Genomic DNA, 11,037 nt, shown 5'->3' with positions numbered 1-11,037 from the left:
AACCAGACAAAACAAAATATAGATACTGGGAATACAAACTTTCCAGTATGTCCTTGAGCCACTGCAAAGAACTGCATAGTGGATTCAGGAATACATTCCAACTTCAATTCTTTTTCACAGATTCCACATGCATGGTAGAATAAGGAAAGGACTTGCATTTGGCAGAGGAATTCCAAGCTCTGGAGTAGTTTAAGAATCTGGAATTGTACTGAATAAGGAGCAAGAAGCAAGATCTGATCTCAAGAGTAGAGTTGGGATTTAAGATCTATCCTTAATTTTAACCTGAACCGTCTAATATAATTTGCAAGAGAGGAATCCAAAATCAACAGAATCCCCTATAATTCTTAGTCAAAATCTGCAGTTTTTTGAGCTGACTTATAGTGGCTAAGTTGAGAAATTGTCTTTTGGTTTGCCAGTAATGGCAAAGATAAAAAGAATATTGCTCAGACCCAAATTCCACTCAGGAACAGAGTCTAGATCACTTTGGAAGCACTAAGAAATTTCTTAATCTCAGTCTCAGATGTCCTTGAAATTCTTAAATAATACAATATTTAATACCACAAGAAAATAGTAAAAATAACCAAATGGATAAAAGCTAAATTCAGGCAATCTGTCTGTCTCAGGCAAGGAGAATGAGTCTAACAGCAAGTCTGAAGTCAAAGAGGTGAAAGAATTCTGAAGGGACATGTATTATTTCTCTATATTAGGAAGTGATATTAATTAGAGCAAGAAGACAAAATAGTCATTGAAAGAATACACAGAACTCCTCCAGAAAGAGATACCAAAATAAAAACTCCAAGGACTGTTAAAGTCAAATTCCAGAGTTCCCAAATAAAGGAAAAAAAATACTTCAAACAGCAAAACGGAAGCAATTTAAATACAAAGGAAATACAATTAGACTTACACAGAACTTATCAACGTCAACATTGAAGGACTGGATGATCTGAAATAATACCATACACTGGATTACAACCAAGAATTTACTACCCTACAAAATTTAACATATATAGTTAAGGAAAAAGGTGGATGTTCAATGAAATAGAGCACAACCAAAATTTTCTAATAAAAAGACCAGAACTGAACAGAGAATTCAGTCTCCAAATACATTATTCAAGAGATGCATTAAAAGGTAAAAGAAAGGGGGGAAGGAAAAATAAAATAAGCAATACAAATGTTAGGCAATTAAATTGATTACAACCCTAGAAGGGAAGATATAATATTTGCAACTCTTTAGAATTATATTTCTCTTAAGTTAGTTAAAAGGTTGAATATAATTGAAGAGATTGGATTTAGAGGATATGGGTATGATTGGTTCTTTTTATTTCTTTGTTCCTGTTTTTATTTATTTTTACCCATATGCACTTGCATATTTTTAAGTTACCAAATTTCCATCTACCCTCCCTCTATCCACCTCCCCTTAGCAGCAGTCAGGTTAGCATTGCATATACATATTTTTGATAAACCTGTTTACGGATTAGTTGTTTTTGGTATGAAGAATTAGGAGTAAGGGAAAGAGAAACATAAGAGATAATTTTTATAAAGTATGTATCAGATTCTTAATGGTTGTTGTTGTTCTTGTTCTTCTTGTTGTTCTTGTTGTTGTGTGTATGCATATTTTGTTTTATTTTATATTTCTTCCTCTGGAGGGTGATAACATTGTCCATAGCCAGTCTAAAACAGTTGTCCCAGCTCTCTGAACTGATGAGAGGAGCCGTTTCTATCAAGGTTGTTCATCTCACAATACTGTTGTTAATGTATAGATTGTTCTTTTGGATCTTCTCCCTTCACTTGGCATCAGATCCTGTACTTGATTCCATGCTTCACTAGAGTCCAACCATTTATTGGTTTTTACAGAACAGTAGGATTCATGTACCATAACGTGTTTAGCCATTCCCCAATTGATGGACATCCCCTCAATTTCCAATTCCTTGCTACAACTAAAAGAGCTATTATGAGTATTTTGGAAAACATAGGACTTACATTCACTTTATTAAAATGTATCTCTTATGTACTTCTTTTCCTTAATCCTTATTACTCATACTGAAAATAACTCATTTGTCAACATATTTAAAACAAATGTGTATTTGAAATATTCACCTATTTGCTGCTGATGGGAGGAAGGTGGGAAGGGAAGGTTGAAGGAAGTTATGTTATATAAAATATGCATATGTATATGAATGAATGTTGAAAAACATTCATATCATATATTTGGAAAAATTTAATATCAACTAAAAAAAGAACTTGAAACTCAAAATTGGAAAAATAAAGCTAAACATTGTTGTTACTTGCAACTTAGAAAAGTGAAACTCTTAAAAAGTAAATAAAAAAATAAATGGTAGAACTCTAGAGAAGCATGGAATGAATTAAAGGATCTGATGCTAAGTGAAGGGAGATTATTCTACACAATAACTTAAGCATTGTGAGTTGATCAACTTTGATGGTTGCACCTCCTCTCAGTAGTTCAGAGTGCTGGGAAAACCCTATTGACCAGTTATGGACAATGATGCTTTACCCATCCAGAGGTTGGGCAAGGCACTTAATCCCTTTACCTTACAAAAACAAAAAGTGACAACACAAAACAAATGACTTTAGGATACAGGTCTAGTAGGAGTAATATTACTAGATCAAAGGACACAGAGTTCTCTAACCCTTTCAGCAGAGGATTAAATTGCTCTGCACAACTGCACAATATTGTATTAGTATCCCAATTTTCCTACATAATCTTGAACATTTGTCATTTTCCTTTTTGTTATATTAGCATATCTGATATTCTAGTTCCTCCAATATATTTTAATTTATGTAATCAAATGCACAGATCATCTTTTTTAAGTATGGAATGTTTGGATTTCTTCTTCTGTATACTATTTATATCCTTTAATCATTTATCAGTTGAGGGATAAATTGTATTCATATAAATTTGAGTCAGTTCTTTCTAAATTTGAGAAATGAAACTTCACCCAAGAATCTTGCTGTACAATTTAAAACTAAAATAAATTGTCCTTTATATAGAAGCCTTGTAATTCCTATTGATGAAAAGATCATTCTGGTATAGAATTATTAAAATATTAATATAAGGACCTGAAGCAAATTTTATCTATTCATCATTATATTTAACCTATTATTATTTTTTCTTCTTTTTTTCAATTTCATTTTGGGCAATGGGGTTAAGTGACTTGCCCAAGGCTACAAAGCTAAGCAATTATTGTGTCTGAGGTCGAATTTGAACTCAGGTACTCCTGACTCCAGGACTGGTACTGTATCTACTGCACCACCTAGCTGCCTCTTCACTATTATTATTATTAATAATTAATAATTAATGACTGGAATTTTATATTCTTTTGAGGTTTGTCAAGTGTGATGTATGCTATCTCATTTGGTACTACAACAACTTTCTGAGATACGTTCTTGGACTATAAGTAAGAATCAATTACTCTGAAAAATTCAACATATTTTTCTAGGGGCAAAGTTGGCTTTTCAATGAAATGCAGGACTTTCAAGCTTATGAGATTGAAAAGAACAGAATTATATAAAAATTTTGATCTTCAAATACAAGTCTCAAAAAATGTGTGAAAGGGTAAACAGAATGAAAAAGAAATGTTAGTCAATAAGACTAAATGAGAGGACAATCCCTGAAACTCTTGAGAACTGTATTTCTCTTATCATAGTTGAAAGGAATATAATTACTCAGAGTGAATGAATAAAATCTTATCATGATATTATGATTTACTTTAGCTCAAGAGACTTTAATTTCTATTGGATCAGCTTGAGGGAGGGTAGTCAGATACAACATCTGGATATAAATTGATTTTTGATATGATGATATGTATGGCTGTTGAAATTTGTATATTTATCAGGTAAGTTGAAAGGTGTATACTTTGATATACTGTGTGAGTACAAGTCAGTTGTAAAGTGATTACAACAAACAAAAAGGATTTTACTAGAAGAGGAAGTTGGAGGCATTAGAAGATAATACTACATGAAGACAGAAAATGTAGGGATTATAGAAGAGGGAAAGAAGGGAGAATACTAATACTGAATAAATCTTATTCTCAACAAATTTGGCTCAAAGAGGGAATGATAAACTTGGACCTACAGAGCAGTAGGAGGAGACAGGATAAAAGGACAGTGTGAGGCAGGCAGGATTCAAAAATTAACCATTGCTGAGGTGAGACAAGGGGAAAGGAGAAAAAAAAGAACAAATAGAGGAAGATAGAATGGAGAGATAGAAAAAAAGGTTTTAATGCAAATAAAATCAAGATAATCAAGATAAGAAGGAGTGAAAAAAACTGGGAAACAATTTTCCCAGCTAGTGTTTCTGATAAAGGACTAATTTCTAGAGAACAGATTTTAATTTAAATGATTAAATGTTATTCCACAATTCATAAATGGATAAAGGAATTGAGTTGATAATTTTCAGATGAGGAAACTAAAGCTCTCTCTCTCTCTCTCTCTCTCTCTCTCTATATATATATATATATATATAATATATATATATAGTCATTTGAAAAAGTTCACCAAATCATTAATAATTAAAGAAATGAAACTTAATATGATTCTGAGATACTATCTCATCTCCATCAGATTGACTCAAATGGCAAAAGAAAAAAATATTGACATTGGAGAGAAAATGGGAAAACTGGGACACTAATGCACTGTTGGTGGAGTTGTGAACTAAGAAAGCATTATGGAGAGAAATTTTAACTATACCCAAAAGACAATAAAATTAACTCTGCTTTTTGACCTATCAACCATACTTGGTCTATATCCCAAGGAGATTATAACAAAGGTGAAAAGTCCCATATGTGCAAAAAACATTTAAAGTAACTCTTTTTGTGTAGGCAAAGAATTGGAATTTGAGGGAATGGTCATTATTTGGGGAATGACTGAAAAAGATATAGTATAAGAATCTTGTTTAATACTAATGGTCTGTAAGAAATAATGGGTAAGAAGATTTTCAAACAGCCTTGAAGGACTTGGATGAACTAATGCTGAATGAAGTAAGTAGAACCAGAAGACCATTGTACACATTAACAGTAATACTGTGAGATAATCAACTTTGAAAAATGTAGTTACTCTTAGCCATTCAAAAATCAAGGATAATCCTAAGAGTCTTGTTTTGGAAAATGTTATCCACAGAGAAAAAGACTAATGGAGTGTGAATGCAGAAAAATGTATACTATGTTCACTTTTAAAAATTTATTGTATGTTCTTTCTTTCTCTCTCATGATCTTCCGCACACGTCTCAGTTCTAAATGTTCTTTCAAATTATGCATATTATTGAAATATATTAAACTCCTAATAACCTATATCAGATTGCTTGCTATCATGGGGTGGGGGAGGAGAAGGAAAAATGTGGGATTCAAAATCTTGCAAAACTACAATTGAAAACTTTTTAAAATGTAATTGGAAAAACAAATAAGGTTGTATTGGAAAGAATTTGGAAACTAATGCTTTGCCTGTAACTTAGGGAGTGGCAGGAAAAATTGTGACTAAAAAATGTGATGTGATACTATAATTGATTCACAAGAGTGAATAAGATGTTTTTTCAAAAAAAATGAGGCTTATATGAACTGATTTCAATTGAAGTAATCAGATACTAAAGAATATTTTATGTGATTAAAACTATGAGAAAAACACAAAGAACTTTTAGAAATTTAAGAAATCTAATATATAAAATTATCAACCTTGTTTTCAGGGGATACATAACAAATATACTCCTTTTGATAAAGAGGTTATAGTATCGGAGTGTTGATACAATCTTCTTTTTTTCTTTCTTTCTTCCTTCCTTTCTTCCTTCCTTTCTTTCTTTCTTTCTTTCTTTCTTTCTTTCTTTCTTTCTTTCTTTCTTTCTTTCTTTCTTTCTTTCTTTCTTTCTTTCTTTCTTGAAACACGAACTATGTGAGACTTTGTTTCGCTTGACCATACAATGATTTGCTTCTTTTCTCTCAATGGGTGTTCAAATGAGAGATAGAGGAGGTAGAATTTTATTGACTGAAAAAAAAGTAGTTTAAAATTTATTTTTAATTATATATGAAAAATCAATACAAAAAGTTATTTTTTATCTTTGCTATGCTTTATTTTTTATAATTTAATTATTTTTAACATCTGTTTTTATAAAATTTTGAGTTCTTAATCTCTCCCCTTCTTTTATCTCTGTCATCCACTGAGAAGGGAAACAGTAGGATTTCATTCCCATGTGAATTTATGCAAAATATATTTCCACAATAATCATGAGCGACTAAGTTATTAAAAGAAAATCAACTGACATGCATAATATCCCTAATGCTACACGGCTATAACTTTCCTCCTCAGCTTGATAAATCCAAAGTAAAGATGAATAAGCTAGAAATGAGAGTATTATGAGAGCAAACACTGCTGGAAATTTGAAAGGCCTATAACATCTGAAAGGGAAATCTCAGAGCATAAAAGCATTTCTCTGAATACTATATAACAGGGGGAAAAGAAAAAATTAAGAAAATAATTATTGACATTTGTAGGTGTAAAAATATAAGTAGAAATCTTACAATTTAATAGGATACTCCAACAATTAGAATCCCTAAATGTGACAGTTAAAAGAATCTCAGTAGCCATAATATTCAAATTATATAAAAAGTGATTTCTATTATAACTAAACTGTGCTCTATTCTTAAGCCTTCCAAGGAGGTAAACCCACCTCCTCACAAGTCATCTCATTACATTTTTAAACTATTATAATCATTAACATAATCATTCTAAGAAAGAAACTGAATTTAAATTTTGCAGTTAAATTCATTACTCCCAATTTTTACCTTTGGGGAAAACCAGAATAAATCTGCAAAAGAGAATATATAATATATTTAAAACATGTATCATTTTTCCCTTACATTTTATATTCCCAAGGCTAAATATGCTCAGTTCTTTCAGATGATTATCATATAACAGATATTATTGAAGAACCACCATTTTAGTTCCCCCCCCCCATTAAATGATAGGACCCAGAAATGGGAATACGGTGGGAGTATCACTTTATGATTCCTGTAAACAATACCTATCAATGCAGTCTAAGATAAAATTAACTTTTTGGTTGCCCTTTCATACCATGGATTTGTATTGAACTTGCAATCCACAAACTCCATATAATTGAAAAACCCATTATCTGATCTTGTCTTTCTCATTTGTATTTGCTTTTTTTCTTCTTTACTTGCAAATAGTCTTTTATGTCTTGTATATTTTCATTCCCAGTCCCGTTGTTCCCCACTTTGTTTTTTGTGAGTTGTGTCACCAGATATTTTATTTGGATTTTTTTTCTATTTTAACAATTGTTATTTTGTGGAGGAGTATAATTTTTATTTCTTCAATCACTCAAGAATGTACTATTGTGCCTTCATCTTCTTTTCATGGTCTGTGCACCATTCTTGCTCATCAGGATATTTCAATTTCATTTGTCTTGAATTATTTATTACTCATGTATAGATGTATTAAGATTCCTGGGAGGTCATCTTCCCTTAAGTTATTATGGATTTCCATGTTGATTTATCTGCTTGTTCTCAAGGCTTTAAATGAGGTGTTATTCTTCCTATGATCATTGGTAATTCCCATCTTTTATTTTCCCCTTTTATTCAGCTACCACACACTTTCTGACTTCCTCCTCTTTGATCTTAGGTCTTACTAGGACTGGATGTCTAGGGCTAAATATTCCTTTCCATAGTGGATCAATAAATTTACATTGATTTTACTTAAACCTTTCAGTCACTCAGTGGTTTCTGAATGAATACTGCTACAACATAGTCACCAGGACCTCAGGCAGTGAATACTTCATTTTTGGTTATACCTAGACTTTCACAAAAATGATGGAGAGTTGACTTAAATTATCTTCCTTATTGTTACAAAAAGATGAGAAGAGGCAGAAGCAGGCATCTGTACTGGAAGAGAAAACAATAAGAGCAATCGAAATGTTACATGGTTCCTACAACTCAAACCTATATTTCTGGTCCTTTTGTGACATAGCAAGGAGGTTAAAGGGGAAGGGACTCTTGAGTGATCAATTAATGGGTTAGAGATTATCTTTTTATACTATTCATAGGTTTGTTAATTCTTTAGAATTCTTGGTAATTGAGCCTGTGGGGATACCTCTGTTTGGTTTTATTCTTATACATAACTATTGTGGATATCTGAGATTCGGAGATCTGATTAATATTTCATCATGTTGATCCTTCCTTCACCTTTTTTTTAAAATTCCTTTCTTCCAGTACATTGCATTACATTTATCATTATTAAAGTCTATCTTATTACTTTTAGTTCAATATCCAAGGGGTGCTTGGTAAGATTTGTTTGTATCCTGACTCTGTTATCCTTTGAGTTTGCTATCTATCCTTCCAATTTGTATCAATGGTAAAGTTGACAAGCATGCATTCCATTAATTTTGTATTGAAGGACCTGAAAAATATATTAAATATTTTTAAATAATATTAGACAAAATGCAAGATACTACCTGACATGCTCGTGGAACCATGAATATTCAAACCCAAGATCATTTCTGAATATATATCTAATGATAGTCATTTCAAGTGAATATTCTTATCTTATCCTAAAGAATATTGTGAAATGTTTTATTAAACATTTATTAAAATCAAGGTAAACAGTATTGCCTCACTATTTGCTTAGTAAATCTAAAAATAGAGAAAATAACAAGTTTTTATTGATACATCTGTGCTAGTTCTTTGGAATCACTATTTTCCTTTCTAGATGTTCATAAACCTTCTCTTTATTGATACTTCTAGATTTTTTTTCCAGAAGTAGAAGTTAACCTCACTAGCTGACACTATTTTTATCATTTTTTAAATTAAAAAATTTTTAATCATTTAACACTTCCTCCAGAATTCTGAAATATCTCTCATTTTCCATAATCCTTCAGATATTGCTAAAATCAAGGCTCAAATATGACATCTGCCAACTTTTGAGACTTAAGGAATTACATCAGGTGACTTGAATGGTGATCAATAGCTAATTCTTCTTTCCTCATATTAGATATGAACTCCCTTTTTCTCAATTTGTTCTTTCATTTCCACTGAAAAGGTAATTTTCTTCAAAAACAAAATAAGCAGGGCAGATAGGTGGCATAGTGGATAAAGCACCAGCCTTGGAGTCAGGAGTACCTGGGTTCAAATCTAGTCTCAGGCACTTAATAATTAACTAGATGTGTGGCCTTGGGCAAGCCACTTAAACCCATTTGCCTTGCAAAAACCTAAAAGAAAAAGAAAAAAAGAAAATAAGCAAAAGAAGAAATGAACAAATATGCCTTCTCTTTGATGTCTTATATGATCATCTCACCTGTACCAAGTTGATACCAAATGTTTCCTTTGAACCCACTATATCCTTGAACGTATCTTAAAAACGTGTTGTTGTTATTATCTTTAGCTTTCCTTTATAGACTCAGTTCAATCTGACCTTTAGCACTTTCAACATACCTTTTAAACAGTTTTTATGCATCTTCCTTTTTTCTATTAGACAGAGAGCTCTTTGAAATAAGAACTCTCTCTTCTCTCTCTCTCTCTCTCTCTCTCTCTCTCTCTCTGTCTCTGTGTGTGTGTGTATGTGTCTGTCTGTCTATCTCTCTATCTCTATCTCTCTATCTCTCTCCTCTCTGTTGTTTTTGTTTGTTTATATTTTTAAATCTATCACCATTCCCAATTACAATGCATACATAGTAGATAGTTGTGGATTTATCATTTTGACACACTAATGCTACATTCTCATTCTTATAACCTATTACATAGCCTTACTTCCACTTTTGTAAATTTTTTTTAATGCTTATTTAATAGGGGAATTATCTGGTTATCTCAATTTTCCTTCTAATTAGAACACTGAAGTAAATAATGAAAGGAGGATGGAAGGAAGAAGAAAGGAAAGGGAAAAGGAAGGAAGGAGTAAGAAAAATGAACAAATTGATCATACAGTTTTAATGTACAGAAGAAAAGAGAAAGAAGATTATAAGTAAATGCTTAAAAGCAAAGCAGCTTTGAAAGTTGCATATTGAATCTATTGTATGCTTTAATGGAAATTTAATCAATTCATAATAGAAACAGATTAATCTATATTTTTTGTTTCTGCATTGTTATGGAAATGTTCATTTTATTAAGCATTTGAAAATTCAAGATATCAATAATAAATAATATTATAATAAATCTATTGCTTTGCTATCTTTAATACATGATAAAAATTCTCAGAGTTCATTTACTTCCAGAATGGATACCAGAATATACTTGCAGATTACAGACAGTGGCAGAAATAGATAACACATATTTTACGTTACTGAAATATTTTTCTATTTTGTATTCTGTTAGAGAGTTTCAATCCTATCTTTTTGAATTACATATAGTTACTCAAATAAGTATTCACAATTTAGAACTTGACTAAAATTTTCACAGTTAATTATAACTTCTTATTTATTTGACAAATACATTCCAGTTCCTTTTCTTAGTTTTAAATAGCTATATCACAATATCACAATATCTTTAGTTTCATATCAGTGACCACTTTTATTATTTTTTTATTTTATTATTTATTTTATTTTATTATTTTTATTATTTTTCTTAATTTACTCATCCACTCCTTCCATCTTTTTTGCTCTTTAATTATTCAATTTACCTTTTCTTATTTAAATGTTCCTATCTTCCTAGCTAACCTTTCCTTTTCTTTCTTAAGACTTCATCTTGGGGTGGCTATGTGGCTTAGTTCAAATCCGGTATCAGACACTTAATAATTACCTATCTGTGTGGCCTTGGGCAAGGCACTTAATCCTATTGCTTTGAAAACACTAAAAAAAAACCAAACTCATCTTCAGGTTTTCTTCAAACATCATCCTTTATTCTCCTTAAAACTTTTATATTTATAGTTATTGTCCTTTATCCTATTCATCTTTCAATTAAACAGAATCTGGATTATATCTGTGGCTAGTAATTATATTTCTTTAAATTTTGCTCATGTTTTCCCAAACATCTCCAAATTTCTTATTCCATTTTTTCCTGCTGATACAAACATATGTGCATGTGCATGTGC

This window comes from Macrotis lagotis, chromosome X (assembly GCF_037893015.1).
Source record: "Macrotis lagotis isolate mMagLag1 chromosome X, bilby.v1.9.chrom.fasta, whole genome shotgun sequence".
Lineage (NCBI taxonomy): Eukaryota > Metazoa > Chordata > Mammalia > Peramelemorphia > Peramelidae > Macrotis > Macrotis lagotis.
The sequence above is the reverse complement of the archived record's forward strand: the minus strand, read 5'-3'. Positions refer to the sequence as shown.